The 15,663-nt window shown below is 41.4% G+C and overlaps 17 non-coding genes across 17 annotated transcripts; all 17 read right to left on the bottom strand.

Moving 5' to 3' along the window:
• Positions 1 to 1,484: 1,484 nt before the first annotated feature.
• TRNAL-AAG (transfer RNA leucine (anticodon AAG)) lies at positions 1,485 to 1,566 on the bottom strand. The gene has a single exon. It is a non-coding gene; the product is annotated as a tRNA-Leu (tRNA).
• Positions 1,567 to 2,043: 477 nt separating this feature from the next.
• On the bottom strand, positions 2,044 to 2,125 carry TRNAL-AAG (transfer RNA leucine (anticodon AAG)). The gene has a single exon. It is a non-coding gene; the product is annotated as a tRNA-Leu (tRNA).
• Positions 2,126 to 2,602: 477 nt separating this feature from the next.
• On the bottom strand, positions 2,603 to 2,684 carry TRNAL-AAG (transfer RNA leucine (anticodon AAG)). Its single transcript has one exon. It is a non-coding gene; the product is annotated as a tRNA-Leu (tRNA).
• Positions 2,685 to 3,161: 477 nt separating this feature from the next.
• Positions 3,162 to 3,243, bottom strand: TRNAL-AAG (transfer RNA leucine (anticodon AAG)). The gene has a single exon. It is a non-coding gene; the product is annotated as a tRNA-Leu (tRNA).
• A 1,558-nt stretch (positions 3,244 to 4,801) lies between these two features.
• TRNAL-AAG (transfer RNA leucine (anticodon AAG)) lies at positions 4,802 to 4,883 on the bottom strand. Its single transcript has one exon. It is a non-coding gene; the product is annotated as a tRNA-Leu (tRNA).
• A 477-nt stretch (positions 4,884 to 5,360) lies between these two features.
• On the bottom strand, positions 5,361 to 5,442 carry TRNAL-AAG (transfer RNA leucine (anticodon AAG)). Its single transcript has one exon. It is a non-coding gene; the product is annotated as a tRNA-Leu (tRNA).
• Positions 5,443 to 5,919: 477 nt separating this feature from the next.
• TRNAL-AAG (transfer RNA leucine (anticodon AAG)) lies at positions 5,920 to 6,001 on the bottom strand. The gene has a single exon. It is a non-coding gene; the product is annotated as a tRNA-Leu (tRNA).
• A 477-nt stretch (positions 6,002 to 6,478) lies between these two features.
• TRNAL-AAG (transfer RNA leucine (anticodon AAG)) lies at positions 6,479 to 6,560 on the bottom strand. Its single transcript has one exon. It is a non-coding gene; the product is annotated as a tRNA-Leu (tRNA).
• A 1,033-nt stretch (positions 6,561 to 7,593) lies between these two features.
• Positions 7,594 to 7,675, bottom strand: TRNAL-AAG (transfer RNA leucine (anticodon AAG)). Its single transcript has one exon. It is a non-coding gene; the product is annotated as a tRNA-Leu (tRNA).
• Positions 7,676 to 9,270: 1,595 nt separating this feature from the next.
• TRNAL-AAG (transfer RNA leucine (anticodon AAG)) lies at positions 9,271 to 9,352 on the bottom strand. The gene has a single exon. It is a non-coding gene; the product is annotated as a tRNA-Leu (tRNA).
• A 477-nt stretch (positions 9,353 to 9,829) lies between these two features.
• TRNAL-AAG (transfer RNA leucine (anticodon AAG)) lies at positions 9,830 to 9,911 on the bottom strand. Its single transcript has one exon. It is a non-coding gene; the product is annotated as a tRNA-Leu (tRNA).
• Positions 9,912 to 10,388: 477 nt separating this feature from the next.
• On the bottom strand, positions 10,389 to 10,470 carry TRNAL-AAG (transfer RNA leucine (anticodon AAG)). Its single transcript has one exon. It is a non-coding gene; the product is annotated as a tRNA-Leu (tRNA).
• Positions 10,471 to 10,947: 477 nt separating this feature from the next.
• Positions 10,948 to 11,029, bottom strand: TRNAL-AAG (transfer RNA leucine (anticodon AAG)). The gene has a single exon. It is a non-coding gene; the product is annotated as a tRNA-Leu (tRNA).
• A 1,595-nt stretch (positions 11,030 to 12,624) lies between these two features.
• TRNAL-AAG (transfer RNA leucine (anticodon AAG)) lies at positions 12,625 to 12,706 on the bottom strand. Its single transcript has one exon. It is a non-coding gene; the product is annotated as a tRNA-Leu (tRNA).
• Positions 12,707 to 13,180: 474 nt separating this feature from the next.
• On the bottom strand, positions 13,181 to 13,262 carry TRNAL-AAG (transfer RNA leucine (anticodon AAG)). The gene has a single exon. It is a non-coding gene; the product is annotated as a tRNA-Leu (tRNA).
• A 1,036-nt stretch (positions 13,263 to 14,298) lies between these two features.
• Positions 14,299 to 14,380, bottom strand: TRNAL-AAG (transfer RNA leucine (anticodon AAG)). The gene has a single exon. It is a non-coding gene; the product is annotated as a tRNA-Leu (tRNA).
• Positions 14,381 to 14,857: 477 nt separating this feature from the next.
• TRNAL-AAG (transfer RNA leucine (anticodon AAG)) lies at positions 14,858 to 14,939 on the bottom strand. Its single transcript has one exon. It is a non-coding gene; the product is annotated as a tRNA-Leu (tRNA).
• Between the last annotated feature and the right edge of the window lie 724 nt (positions 14,940 to 15,663).

Here is a 15,663-nt window from a genome sequence, read left to right as displayed (position 1 = left end):
GCATTCGAGCTGAATATTTAATGATGGCAGCAGAAGGCTGAAAATGCATTCCTCCAGTTAGAAAGGAAGCAAACGCAAGTGAGTTCAACAGTATTACCGCACTACTGCTTTTTCAGATGTTTCTAGGCTATTGAAGGCTTTGAAGTGCAAGATCGTGGAGTGCGCCTAATGTCTACTTAGCTAGCGCATCAGGGTAGCTTAATCTGTGCCATAACATCTTGGGAATATCATCAAAAGCCTTTTCTTATAGAGTTTGTTCGGTTTCAGAAAAGGCCAAAAAGTTCATTTCTGAGCATCATCAAAAGCAAGTTCTTCTGACCACTAAAATGTTCAGAAAGCAACTTGAGAGCTTTCAAAATTGAAAACTGGCAGCTGTGGGATTCGAACCCACGCCTCCAAAGAGACTGGAGCCTTAATCCAGCGCCTTAGACCGCTCGGCCATGCTACCATGAAAAAGTGGATAATTTTGGATCAAAATGTCCAAGAGATTTCATAAAGAACATTTCTCCTGGCAAGAAATCCTTTTCCAGAATTTGATTTAAAAAGAAGAATTGTTGCTGCATTCGAGCTGAATATTTAATGATGGCAGCAGAAGGCTGAAAATGCATTCCTCCAGTTAGAAAGGAAGCAAACGCAAGTGAGTTCAACAGTATTACCGCACTACTGCTTTTTCAGATGTTTCTAGGCTATTGAAGGCTTTGAAGTGCAAGATCGTGGAGTGCGCCTAATGTCTACTTAGCTAGCGCATCAGGGTAGCTTAATCTGTGCCATAACATCTTGGGAATATCATCAAAAGCCTTTTCTTATAGAGTTTGTTCGGTTTCAGAAAAGGCCAAAAAGTCCATTTCTGAGCATCATCAAAAGCAAGTTCTTCTGACCACTAAAATGTTCAGAAAGCAACTTGAGAGCTTTCAAAATTGAAAACTGGCAGCAGTGAGATTCGAACCCATGCCTCCAAAGAGACTGGAGCCTTAATCCAGCGCGTTAGACCGCTCGGCCATGCTACCATGAATAAGTGGATAATTTGGGATCAAAATGTCCAAGAGATTTCATAAAGAACATTTCTCCTGGCAAGAAATCCTTTTCCAGAATTTGATTTAAAAAGAAGAATTGTTGCTGCATTCGAGCTGAATATTTAATGATGGCAGCAGAAGGCTGAAAATGCATTCCTCCAGTTAGAAAGGAAGCAAACGCAAGTGAGTTCAACAGTATTACCGCACTACTGCTTTTTCAGATGTTTCTAGGCTATTGAAGGCTTTGAAGTGCAAGATCGTGGAGTGCGCCTAATGTCTACTTAGCTAGCGCATCAGGGTAGCTTAATCTGTGCCATAACATCTTGGGAATATCATCAAAAGCCTTTTCTTATAGAGTTTGTTCGGTTTCAGAAAAGGCCAAAAAGTCCATTTCTGAGCATCATCAAAAGCAAGTTCTTCTGACCACTAAAATGTTCAGAAAGCAACTTGAGAGCTTTCAAAATTAAAAACTGGCAGCAGTGGGATTCGAACCCACGCCTCCAAAGAGACTGGAGCCTTAATCCAGCGCCTTAGACCGCTCGGCCATGCTACCATGAAAAAGGGGATAATTTTGGATCAAAATGTCCAAGAGATTTCATAAAGAACATTTCTCCTGGCAAGAAATCCTTTTCCAGAATTTGATTTAAAAAGAAGAATTGTTGCTGCATTCGAGCTGAATATTTAATGATGGCAGCAGAAGGCTGAAAATGCATTCCTCCAGTTAGAAAGGAAGCAAACGCAAGTGAGTTCAACAGTATTACCGCACTACTGCTTTTTCAGATGTTTCTAGGCTATTGAAGGGTTTGAAGTGCAAGATCGTGGAGTGCGCCTAATGTCTACTTAGCTAGCGCATCAGGGTAGCTTAATCTGTGCCATAACATCTTGGGAATATCATCAAAAGCCTTTTCTTATAGAGTTTGTTCGGTTTCAGAAAAGGCCAAAAAGTCCATTTCTGAGCATCATCAAAAGCAAGTTCTTCTGACCACTAAAATGTTCAGAAAGCAACTTGAGAGCTTTCAAAATTGAAAACTGGCAGCAGTGGGATTCGAACCCACGCCTCCAAAGAGACTGGAGCCTTAATCCAGCGCCTTAGACCGCTCGGCCATGCTACCATGAAAAAGTGGATAATTTTGGATCAAAATGTCCAAGAGATTTCATAAAGAACATTTCTCCTGGCAAGAAATCCTTTTCCAGAATTTGATTTAAAAAGAAGAATTGTTGCTGCATTCGAGCTGAATATTTAATGATGGCAGCAGAAGGCTGAAAATGCATTCCTCCAGTTAGAAAGGAAGCAAACGCACGTGAGTTCAACAGTATTACCGCACTACTGCTTTTTCAGATGTTTCTAGGCTATTGAAGGCTTTGAAGTGCAAGATCGTGGAGTGCGCCTAATGTCTACTTAGCTAGCGCATCAGGGTAGCTTAATCTGTGCCATAACATCTTGGGAATATCATCAAAAGCCTTTTCTTATAGAGTTTGTTCGGTTTCAGAAAAGGCCAAAAAGTCCATTTCTGAGCATCATCAAAAGCAAGTTCTTCTGACCACTAAAATGTTCAGAAAGCAACTTGAGAGCTTTCAAAATTGAAAACTGGCAGCAGTGGGATTCGAACCCACGCCTCCAAAGAGACTGGAGCCTTAATCCAGCGCCTTAGACCGCTCGGCCATGCTACCATGAAAAAGTGGATAATTTTGGATCAAAATGTCCAAGAGATTTCATAAAGAACATTTCTCCTGGCAAGAAATCCTTTTCCAGAATTTGATTTAAAAAGAAGAATTGTTGCTGCATTCGAGCTGAATATTTAATGATGGCAGCAGAAGGCTGAAAATGCATTCCTCCAGTTAGAAAGGAAGCAAACGCAAGTGAGTTCAACAGTATTACCGCACTACTGCTTTTTCAGATGTTTCTAGGCTATTGAAGGCTTTGAAGTGCAAGATCGTGGAGTGCGCCTAATGTCTACTTAGCTAGCGCATCAGGGTAGCTTAATCTGTGCCATAACATCTTGGGAATATCATCAAAAGCCTTTTCTTATAGAGTTTGTTCGGTTTCAGAAAAGGCCAAAAAGTCCATTTCTGAGCATCATCAAAAGCAAGTTCTTCTGACCACTAAAATGTTCAGAAAGCAACTTGAGAGCTTTCAAAATTGAAAACTGGCAGCAGTGGGATTCGAACCCACGCCTCCAAAGAGACTGGAGCCTTAATCCAGCGCCTTAGACCGCTCGGCCATGCTACCATGAAAAAGTGGATAATTTGGGATCAAAATGTCCAAGAGATTTCATAAAGAACATTTCTCTTGGCAAGAAATCCTTTTCCAGAATTTGATTTAAAAAGAAGAATTGTTGCTGCATTCGAGCTGAATATTTAATGATGGCAGCAGAAGGCTGAAAATGCATTCCTCCAGTTAGAAAGGAAGCAAACGCACGTGAGTTCAACAGTATTACCACACCACTGCTTTTTCAGATGTTTCTAGGCTATTGAAGGCTTTGAAGTGCAAGATCGTGGAGTGCGCCTAATGTTTACTTAGCTAGCGCATCAGGGTAGCTTAATCTGTGCCATAACATCTTGGGAATATCATCAAAAGCCTTTTCTTATACAGTTTGTTCGGTTTCAGAAAAGGCCAAAAAGTCCATTTCTGAGCATCATCAAAAGCAAGTTCTTCTGACCACTAAAATGTTCAGAAAGCAACTTGAGAGCTTTCAAAATTGAAAACTGGCTGCAGTGGGATTCGAACCCACGCCTCCAAAGAGACTGGAGCCTTAAAGGGGTTGTCCCGCGCCGAAACGGTTTTTTTTTTTCAACCCCCCCCCCGTTCGCAGCGAGACAACCCCGATGCAGGGGTTAAAAAAGAACACCGGAGAGCGCTTACCTGAATCCCCGCGCTCCGGTGACTTCTTACTTACCTGATGAAGATGGCCGCTGGGATCTTCTCACTCGGTGGACCGCAGGGCTTCTGTGCGGTCCATTGCCGATTCCAGCCTCCTGATTGGCTGGAATCGGCACGTGACGGGGCGGAGCTACACGGAGCCGGCATCCAGCACGAGCAGCCCCATTGAAAAAAGAAGAAGACCGGGACTGCGCAAGCGCGGCTAATTTGGCCATTAGACGGCGAAAATTAGTCGGCTCCATGGAAACGAGGACGCTAGCAACGGAGCAGGTAAGTAAAAAACTTTTTATAACTTCTGTATGGCTCATAATTAATGCACAATTTACATTACAAAGTGCATTAATATGGCCATACAGAAGTGTATAGACCCACTTGCTGCCGCGGGACAACCCCTTTAATTCAGCGCCTTAGACCGCTCGGCCATGCTACCATGAAAAAGGGGATAATTTTGGATCAAAATGTCCAAGAGATTTCATAAAGAACATTTCTCCTGGCAAGAAATCCTTTTCCAGAATTTGATTTAAAAAGAAGAATTGTTGCTGCATTCGAGCTGAATATTTAATGATGGCAGCAGAAGGCTGAAAATGCATTCCTCCAGTTAGAAAGGAAGCAAACGCAAGTGAGTTCAACAGTATTACCGCACTACTGCTTTTTCAGATGTTTCTAGGCTATTGAAGGCTTTGAAGTGCAAGATCGTGGAGTGCGCCTAATGTCTACTTAGCTAGCGCATCAGGGTAGCTTAATCTGTGCCATAACATCTTGGGAATATCATCAAAAGCCTTTTCTTATAGAGTTTGTTCGGTTTCAGAAAAGGCCAAAAAGTCCATTTCTGAGCATCATCAAAAGCAAGTTCTTCTGACCACTAAAATGTTCAGAAAGCAACTTGAGAGCTTTCAAAATTGAAAACTGGCAGCAGTGGGATTCGAACCCACGCCTCCAAAGAGACTGGAGCCTTAATCCAGCGCCTTAGACCGCTCGGCCATGCTACCATGAAAAAGTGGATAATTTTGGATCAAAATGTCCAAGAGATTTCATAAAGAACATTTCTCCTGGCAAGAAATCCTTTTCCAGAATTTGATTTAAAAAGAAGAATTGTTGCTGCATTCGAGCTGAATATTTAATGATGGCAGCAGAAGGCTGAAAATGCATTCCTCCAGTTAGAAAGGAAGCAAACGCAAGTGAGTTCAACAGTATTACCGCACTACTGCTTTTTCAGATGTTTCTAGGCTATTGAAGGCTTTGAAGTGCAAGATCGTGGAGTGCGCCTAATGTCTACTTAGCTAGCGCATCAGGGTAGCTTAATCTGTGCCATAACATCTTGGGAATATCATCAAAAGCCTTTTCTTATAGAGTTTGTTCGGTTTCAGAAAAGGCCAAAAAGTCCATTTCTGAGCATCATCAAAAGCAAGTTCTTCTGACCACTAAAATGTTCAGAAAGCAACTTGAGAGCTTTCAAAATTGAAAACTGGCAGCAGTGGGATTCGAACCCACGCCTCCAAAGAGACTGGAGCCTTAATCCAGCGCCTTAGACCGCTCGGCCATGCTACCATGAAAAAGTGGATAATTTTGGATCAAAATGTCCAAGAGATTTCATAAAGAACATTTCTCCTGGCAAGAAATCCTTTTCCAGAATTTGATTTAAAAAGAAGAATTGTTGCTGCATTCGAGCTGAATATTTAATGATGGCAGCAGAAGGCTGAAAATGCATTCCTCCAGTTAGAAAGGAAGCAAACGCAAGTGAGTTCAACAGTATTACCGCACTACTGCTTTTTCAGATGTTTCTAGGCTATTGAAGGCTTTGAAGTGCAAGATCGTGGAGTGCGCCTAATGTCTACTTAGCTAGCGCATCAGGGTAGCTTAATCTGTGCCATAACATCTTGGGAATATCATCAAAAGCCTTTTCTTATAGAGTTTGTTCGGTTTCAGAAAAGGCCAAAAAGTCCATTTCTGAGCATCATCAAAAGCAAGTTCTTCTGACCACTAAAATGTTCAGAAAGCAACTTGAGAGCTTTCAAAATTGAAAACTGGCAGCAGTGGGATTCGAACCCACGCCTCCAAAGAGACTGGAGCCTTAATCCAGCGCCTTAGACCGCTCGGCCATGCTACCATGAAAAAGTGGATAATTTTGGATCAAAATGTCCAAGAGATTTCATAAAGAACATTTCTCCTGGCAAGAAATCCTTTTCCAGAATTTGATTTAAAAAGAAGAATTGTTGCTGCATTCGAGCTGAATATTTAATGATGGCAGCAGAAGGCTGAAAATGCATTCCTCCAGTTAGAAAGGAAGCAAACGCAAGTGAGTTCAACAGTATTACCGCACTACTGCTTTTTCAGATGTTTCTAGGCTATTGAAGGCTTTGAAGTGCAAGATCGTGGAGTGCGCCTAATGTCTACTTAGCTAGCGCATCAGGGTAGCTTAATCTGTGCCATAACATCTTGGGAATATCATCAAAAGCCTTTTCTTATAGAGTTTGTTCGGTTTCAGAAAAGGCCAAAAAGTCCATTTCTGAGCATCATCAAAAGCAAGTTCTTCTGACCACTAAAATGTTCAGAAAGCAACTTGAGAGCTTTCAAAATTTAAAACTGGCAGCAGTGGGATTCGAACCCACGCCTCCAAAGAGACTGGAGCCTTAATCCAGCGCCTTAGACCGCTCGGCCATGCTACCATGAAAAAGTGGATAATTTGGGATCAAAATGTCCAAGAGATTTCATAAAGAACATTTCTCTTGGCAAGAAATCCTTTTCCAGAATTTGATTTAAAAAGAATTGTTGCTGCATTCGAGCTGAATATTTAATGATGGCAGCAGAAGGCTGAAAATGCATTCCTCCAGTTAGAAAGGAAGCAAACGCACGTGAGTTCAACAGTATTACCGCACTACTGCTTTTTCAGATGTTTCTAGGCTATTGAAGGCTTTGAAGTGCAAGATCGTGGAGTGCGCCTAATGTCTACTTAGCTAGCGCATCAGGGTAGCTTAATCTGTGCCATAACATCTTGGGAATATCATCAAAAGCCTTTTCTTATAGAGTTTGTCCGGTTTCAGAAAAGGCCAAAAAGTCCATTTCTGAGCATCATCAAAAGCAAGTTCTTCTGACCACTAAAATGTTCAGAAAGCAACTTGAGAGCTTTCAAAATTGAAAACTGGCAGCAGTGTGGTTCGAACCCACGCCTCCAAAGAGACTGGAGCCTTAATCCAGCGCCTTAGACCGCTCGGCCATGCTACCATGAAAAAGTGGATAATTTGGGATCAAAATGTCCAAGAGATTTCATAAAGAACATTTCTCCTGGCAAGAAATCCTTTTCCAGAATTTGATTTAAAAAGAAGAATTGTTGCTGCATTCGAGCTGAATATTTAATGATGGCAGCAGAAGGCTGAAAATGCATTCCTCCAGTTAGAAAGGAAGCAAACGCAAGTGAGTTCAACAGTATTACCGCACTACTGCTTTTTCAGATGTTTCTAGGCTATTGAAGGCTTTGAAGTGCAAGATCGTGGAGTGCGCCTAATGTCTACTTAGCTAGCGCATCAGGGTAGCTTAATCTGTGCCATAACATCTTGGGAATATCATCAAAAGCCTTTTCTTATAGAGTTTGTTCGGTTTCAGAAAAGGCCAAAAAGTCCATTTCTGAGCATCATCAAAAGCAAGTTCTTCTGACCACTAAAATGTTCAGAAAGCAACTTGAGAGCTTTCAAAATTGAAAACTGGCAGCAGTGGGATTCGAACCCACGCCTCCAAAGAGACTGGAGCCTTAATCCAGCGCCTTAGACCGCTCGGCCATGCTACCATGAAAAAGTGGATAATTTTGGATCAAAATGTCCAAGAGATTTCATAAAGAACATTTCTCCTGGCAAGAAATCCTTTTCCAGAATTTGATTTAAAAAGAAGAATTGTTGCTGCATTCGAGCTGAATATTTAATGATGGCAGCAGAAGGCTGAAAATGCATTCCTCCAGTTAGAAAGGAAGCAAACGCAAGTGAGTTCAACAGTATTACCGCACTACTGCTTTTTCAGATGTTTCTAGGCTATTGAAGGCTTTGAAGTGCAAGATCGTGGAGTGCGCCTAATGTCTACTTAGCTAGCGCATCAGGGTAGCTTAATCTGTGCCATAACATCTTGGGAATATCATCAAAAGCCTTTTCTTATAGAGTTTGTTCGGTTTCAGAAAAGGCCAAAAAGTCCATTTCTGAGCATCATCAAAAGCAAGTTCTTCTGACCACTAAAATGTTCAGAAAGCAACTTGAGAGCTTTCAAAATTGAAAACTGGCAGCAGTGTGGTTCGAACCCACGCCTCCAAAGAGACTGGAGCCTTAATCCAGCGCCTTAGACCGCTCGGCCATGCTACCATGAAAAAGTGGATAATTTGGGATCAAAATGTCCAAGAGATTTCATAAAGAACATTTCTCCTGGCAAGAAATCCTTTTCCAGAATTTGATTTAAAAAGAAGAATTGTTGCTGCATTCGAGCTGAATATTTAATGATGGCAGCAGAAGGCTGAAAATGCATTCCTCCAGTTAGAAAGGAAGCAAACGCAAGTGAGTTCAACAGTATTACCGCACTACTGCTTTTTCAGATGTTTCTAGGCTATTGAAGGCTTTGAAGTGCAAGATCGTGGAGTGCGCCTAATGTCTACTTAGCAAGCGCATCAGGGTAGCTTAATCTGTGCCATAACATCTTGGGAATATCATCAAAAGCCTTTTCTTATAGAGTTTGTCCGGTTTCAGAAAAGGCCAAAAAGTCCATTTCTGAGCATCATCAAAAGCAAGTTCTTCTGACCACTAAAATGTTCAGAAAGCAACTTGAGAGCTTTCAAAATTGAAAACTGGCAGCAGTGTGGTTCGAACCCACGCCTCCAAAGAGACTGGAGCCTTAATCCAGCGCCTTAGACCGCTCGGCCATGCTACCATGAAAAAGTGGATAATTTGGGATCAAAATGTCCAAGAGATTTCATAAAGAACATTTCTCCTGGCAAGAAATCCTTTTCCAGAATTTGATTTAAAAAGAAGAATTGTTGCTGCATTCGAGCTGAATATTTAATGATGGCAGCAGAAGGCTGAAAATGCATTCCTCCAGTTAGAAAGGAAGCAAACGCAAGTGAGTTCAACAGTATTACCGCACTACTGCTTTTTCAGATGTTTCTAGGCTATTGAAGGCTTTGAAGTGCAAGATCGTGGAGTGCGCCTAATGTCTACTTAGCTAGCGCATCAGGGTAGCTTAATCTGTGCCATAACATCTTGGGAATATCATCAAAATCCTTTTCTTATAGAGTTTGTTCGGTTTCAGAAAAGGCCAAAAAGTCCATTTCTGAGCATCATCAAAAGCAAGTTCTTCTGACCACTAAAATGTTCAGAAAGCAACTTGAGAGCTTTCAAAATTGAAAACTGGCAGCAGTGGGATTCGAACCCACGCCTCCAAAGAGACTGGAGCCTTAATCCAGCGCCTTAGACCGCTCGGCCATGCTACCATGAAAAAGTGGATAATTTTGGATCAAAATGTCCAAGAGATTTCATAAAGAACATTTCTCCTGGCAAGAAATCCTTTTCCAGAATTTGATTTAAAAAGAAGAATTGTTGCTGCATTCGAGCTGAATATTTAATGATGGCAGCAGAAGGCTGAAAATGCATTCCTCCAGTTAGAAAGGAAGCAAACGCAAGTGAGTTCAACAGTATTACCGCACTACTGCTTTTTCAGATGTTTCTAGGCTATTGAAGGCTTTGAAGTGCAAGATCGTGGAGTGCGCCTAATGTCTACTTAGCTAGCGCATCAGGGTAGCTTAATCTGTGCCATAACATCTTGGGAATATCATCAAAAGCCTTTTCTTATAGAGTTTGTTCGGTTTCAGAAAAGGCCAAAAAGTCCATTTCTGAGCATCATCAAAAGCAAGTTCTTCTGACCACTAAAATGTTCAGAAAGCAACTTGAGAGCTTTCAAAATTGAAAACTGGCAGCAGTGGGATTCGAACCCACGCCTCCAAAGAGACTGGAGCCTTAATCCAGCGCCTTAGACCGCTCGGCCATGCTACCATGAAAAAGTGGATAATTTGGGATCAAAATGTCCAAGAGATTTCATAAAGAACATTTCTCTTGGCAAGAAATCCTTTTCCAGAATTTGATTTAAAAAGAAGAATTGTTGCTGCATTCGAGCTGAATATTTAATGATGGCAGCAGAAGGCTGAAAATGCATTCCTCCAGTTAGAAAGGAAGCAAACGCAAGTGAGTTCAACAGTATTACCGCACTACTGCTTTTTCAGATGTTTCTAGGCTATTGAAGGCTTTGAAGTGCAAGATCGTGGAGTGCGCCTAATGTCTACTTAGCTAGCGCATCAGGGTAGCTTAATCTGTGCCATAACATCTTGGGAATATCATCAAAAGCCTTTTCTTATAGAGTTTGTTCGGTTTCAGAAAAGGCCAAAAAGTCCATTTCTGAGCATCATCAAAAGCAAGTTCTTCTGACCACTAAAATGTTCAGAAAGCAACTTGAGAGCTTTCAAAATTGAAAACTGGCAGCAGTGGGATTCGAACCCACGCCTCCAAAGAGACTGGAGCCTTAATCCAGCGCCTTAGACCGCTCGGCCATGCTACCATGAAAAAGTGGATAATTTTGGATCAAAATGTCCAAGAGATTTCATAAAGAACATTTCTCCTGGCAAGAAATCCTTTTCCAGAATTTGATTTAAAAAGAAGAATTGTTGCTGCATTCGAGCTGAATATTTAATGATGGCAGCAGAAGGCTGAAAATGCATTCCTCCAGTTAGAAAGGAAGCAAACGCAAGTGAGTTCAACAGTATTACCGCACTACTGCTTTTTCAGATGTTTCTAGGCTATTGAAGGCTTTGAAGTGCAAGATCGTGGAGTGCGCCTAATGTCTACTTAGCTAGCGCATCAGGGTAGCTTAATCTGTGCCATAACATCTTGGGAATATCATCAAAAGCCTTTTCTTATAGAGTTTGTTCGGTTTAAGAAAAGGCCAAAAAGTCCATTTCTGAGCATCATCAAAAGCAAGTTCTTCTGACCACTAAAATGTTCAGAAAGCAACTTGAGAGCTTTCAAAATTGAAAACTGGCAGCAGTGGGATTCGAACCCACGCCTCCAAAGAGACTGGAGCCTTAATCCAGCGCCTTAGACCGCTCGGCCATGCTACCATGAAAAAGTGGATAATTTGGGATCAAAATGTCCAAGAGATTTCATAAAGAACATTTCTCTTGGCAAGAAATCCTTTTCCAGAATTTGATTTAAAAAGAAGAATTGTTGCTGCATTCGAGCTGAATATTTAATGATGGCAGCAGAAGGCTGAAAATGCATTCCTCCAGTTAGAAAGGAAGCAAACGCACGTGAGTTCAACAGTATTACCGCACTACTGCTTTTTCAGATGTTTCTAGGCTATTGAAGGCTTTGAAGTGCAAGATCGTGGAGTGCGCCTAATGTCTACTTAGCTAGCGCATCAGGGTAGCTTAATCTGTGCCATAACATCTTGGGAATATCATCAAAAGCCTTTTCTTATAGAGTTTGTCCGGTTTCAGAAAAGGCCAAAAAGTCCATTTCTGAGCATCATCAAAAGCAAGTTCTTCTGACCACTAAAATGTTCAGAAAGCAACTTGAGAGCTTTCAAAATTCAAAACTGGCAGCAGTGTGGTTCGAACCCACGCCTCCAAAGAGACTGGAGCCTTAATCCAGCGCCTTAGACCGCTCGGCCATGCTACCATGAAAAAGTGGATAATTTGGGATCAAAATGTCCAAGAGATTTCATAAAGAACATTTCTCCTGGCAAGAAATCCTTTTCCAGAATTTGATTTAAAAAGAAGAATTGTTGCTGCATTCGAGCTGAATATTTAATGATGGCAGCAGAAGGCTGAAAATGCATTCCTCCAGTTAGAAAGGAAGCAAACGCAAGTGAGTTCAACAGTATTACCGCACTACTGCTTTTTCAGATGTTTCTAGGCTATTGAAGGCTTTGAAGTGCAAGATCGTGGAGTGCGCCTAATGTCTACTTAGCTAGCGCATCAGGGTAGCTTAATCTGTGCCATAACATCTTGGGAATATCATCAAAAGCCTTTTCTTATAGAGTTTGTTCGGTTTCAGAAAAGGCCAAAAAGTCCATTTCTGAGCATCATCAAAAGCAAGTTCTTCTGACCACTAAAATGTTCAGAAAGCAACTTGAGAGCTTTCAAAATTGAAAACTGGCAGCAGTGGGATTCAAACCCACGCCTCCAAAGAGACTGGAGCCTTAATCCAGCGCCTTAGACCGCTCGGCCATGCTACCATGAAAAAGTGGATAATTTTGGATCAAAATGTCCAAGAGATTTCATAAAGAACATTTCTCCTGGCAAGAAATCCTTTTCCAGAATTTGATTTAAAAAGAAGAATTGTTGCTGCATTCGAGCTGAATATTTAATGATGGCAGCAGAAGGCTGAAAATGCATTCCTCCAGTTAGAAAGGAAGCAAACGCAAGTGAGTTCAACAGTATTACCGCACTACTGCTTTTTCAGATGTTTCTAGGCTATTGAAGGCTTTGAAGTGCAAGATCGTGGAGTGCGCCTAATGTCTACTTAGCTAGCGCATCAGGGTAGCTTAATCTGTGCCATAACATCTTGGGAATATCATCAAAAGCATTTTCTTATAGAGTTTGTTCGGTTTCAGAAAAGGCCAAAAAGTCCATTTCTGAGCATCATCAAAAGCAAGTTCTTCTGACCACTAAAATGTTCAGAAAGCAACTTGAGAGCTTTCAAAATTGAAAACTGGCAGCAGTGGGATTCGAACCCACGCCTCCAAAGAGACTGGAGCCTTAATCCAGCGCCTTAGACCGCTCGGCCATGCTACCATGAAAAACTGGATAATTTTGGATCAAAATGTCCAAGAGATTTCATAAAAAACATTTCTCCTGGCAAGAAATCCTTTTCCAGAATTTGATTTAAAAAGAATTGTTGCTGCATTCGAGCTGAATATTTAATGATGGCAGCAGAAGGCTGAAAATGCATTCCTCCAGTTAGAAAGGAAGCAAACGCAAGTGAGTTCAACAGTATTACCGCACTACTGCTTTTTCAGATGTTTCTAGGCTATTGAAGGCTTTGAAGTGCAAGATCGTGGAGTGCGCCTAATGTCTACTTAGCTAGCGCATCAGGGTAGCTTAATCTGTGCCATAACATCTTGGGAATATCATCAAAAGCCTTTTCTTATAGAGTTTGTTCGGTTTCAGAAAAGGCCAAAAAGTCCATTTCTGAGCATCATCAAAAGCAAGTTCTTCTGACCACTAAAATGTTCAGAAAGCAACTTGAGAGCTTTCAAAATTGAAAACTGGCAGCAGTGGGATTCGAACCCACGCCTCCAAAGAGACTGGAGCCTTAATCCAGCGCCTTAGACCGCTCGGCCATGCTACCATGAAAAAGTGGATAATTTTGGATCAAAATGTCCAAGAGATTTCATAAAGAACATTTCTCCTGGCAAGAAATCCTTTTCCAGAATTTGATTTAAAAAGAAGAATTGTTGCTGCATTCGAGCTGAATATTTAATGATGGCAGCAGAAGGCTGAAAATGCATTCCTCCAGTTAGAAAGGAAGCAAACGCACGTGAGTTCAACAGTATTACCGCACTACTGCTTTTTCAGATGTTTCTAGGCTATTGAAGGCTTTGAAGTGCAAGATCGTGGAGTGCGCCTAATGTCTACTTAGCTAGCGCATCAGGGTAGCTTAATCTGTGCCATAACATCTTGGGAATATCATCAAAAGCCTTTTCTTATAGAGTTTGTCCGGTTTCAGAAAAGGCCAAAAAGTCCATTTCTGAGCATCATCAAAAGCAAGTTCTTCTGACCACTAAAATGTTCAGAAAGCAACTTGAGAGCTTTCAAAATTGAAAACTGGCAGCAGTGTTGTTCGAACCCACGCCTCCAAAGAGACTGGAGCCTTAATCCAGCGCCTTAGACCGCTCGGCCATGCTACCATGAAAAAGTGGATAATTTGGGATCAAAATGTCCAAGAGATTTCATAAAGAACATTTCTCCTGGCAAGAAATCCTTTTCCAGAATTTGATTTAAAAAGAAGAATTGTTGCTGCATTCGAGCTGAATATTTAATGATGGCAGCAGAAGGCTGAAAATGCATTCCTCCAGTTAGAAAGGAAGCAAACGCAAGTGAGTTCAACAGTATTACCGCACTACTGCTTTTTCAGATGTTTCTAGGCTATTGAAGGCTTTGAAGTGCAAGATCGTGGAGTGCGCCTAATGTCTACTTAGCTAGCGCATCAGGGTAGCTTAATCTGTGCCATAACATCTTGGGAATATCATCAAAAGCCTTTTCTTATACAGTTTGTTCGGTTTCAGAAAAGGCCAAAAAGTCCATTTCTGAGCATCATCAAAAGCAAGTTCTTCTGACCACTAAAATGTTCAGAAAGCAACTTGAGAGCTTTCAAAATTGAAAACTGGCAGCAGTGGGATTCGAACCCACGCCTCCAAAGAGACTGGAGCCTTAATCCAGCGCCTTAGACCGCTCGGCCATGCTACCATGAAAAAGTGGATAATTTTGGATCAAAATGTCCAAGAGATTTCATAAAGAACATTTCTCCTGGCAAGAAATCCTTTTCCAGAATTTGATTTAAAAAGAAGAATTGTTGCTGCATTCGAGCTGAATATTTAATGATGGCAGCAGAAGGCTGAAAATGCATTCCTCCAGTTAGAAAGGAAGCAAACGCAAGTGAGTTCAACAGTATTACCGCACTACTGCTTTTTCAGATGTTTCTAGGCTATTGAAGGCTTTGAAGTGCAAGATCGTGGAGTGCGCCTAATGTCTACTTAGCTAGCGCATCAGGGTAGCTTAATCTGTGCCATAACATCTTGGGAATATCATCAAAAGCCTTTTCTTATAGAGTTTGTTCGGTTTCAGAAAAGGCCAAAAAGTCCATTTCTGAGCATCATCAAAAGCAAGTTCTTCTGACCACTAAAATGCTCAGAAAGCAACTTGAGAGCTTTCAAAATTGAAAACTGGCAGCAGTGGGATTCGAACCCACGCCTCCAAAGAGACTGGAGCCTTAATCCAGCGCCTTAGACCGCTCGGCCATGCTACCATGAAAAAGTGGATAATTTGGGATCAAAATGTCCAAGAGATTTCATAAAGAACATTTCTCTTGGCAAGAAATCCTTTTCCAGAATTTGATTTAAAAAGAAGAATTGTTGCTGCATTCGAGCTGAATATTTAATGATGGCAGCAGAAGGCTGAAAATGCATTCCTCCAGTTAGAAAGGAAGCAAACGCACGTGAGTTCAACAGTATTACCGCACTACTGCTTTTTCAGATGTTTCTAGGCTATTGAAGGCTTTGAAGTGCAAGATCGTGGAGTGCGCCTAATGTCTACTTAGCTAGCGCATCAGGGTAGCTTAATCTGTGCCATAACATCTTGGGAATATCATCAAAAGCCTTTTCTTATAGAGTTTGTTCGGTTTCAGAAAAGGCCAAAAAGTCCATTTCTGAGCATCATCAAAAGCAAGTTCTTCTGACCACTAAAATGTTCAGAAAGCAACTTGAGAGCTTTCAAAATTGAAAACTGGCAGCAGTGTGGTTCGAACCCACGCCTCCAAAGAGACTGGAGCCTTAATCCAGCACCTTAGACCGCTCGGCCATGCTACCATGAAAAAGTGGATAATTTGGGATCAAAATGTCCAAGAGATTTCATAAAGAACATTTCTCCTGGCAAGAAATCCTTTTCCAGAATTTGATTTAAAAAGAAGAATTGTTGCTGCATTCGAGCTGAATATTTAATGATGGCAGCAGAAGGCTGAAAATGCATTCCTC

The sequence above is a fragment of the Eleutherodactylus coqui genome, chromosome 13 (genome assembly GCF_035609145.1).
Source record: "Eleutherodactylus coqui strain aEleCoq1 chromosome 13, aEleCoq1.hap1, whole genome shotgun sequence".
In the NCBI taxonomy this organism is placed as follows: Eukaryota; Metazoa; Chordata; class Amphibia; order Anura; family Eleutherodactylidae; genus Eleutherodactylus; species Eleutherodactylus coqui.
The sequence above is the reverse complement of the archived record's forward strand: the minus strand, read 5'-3'. Positions and strand labels throughout refer to the sequence as shown.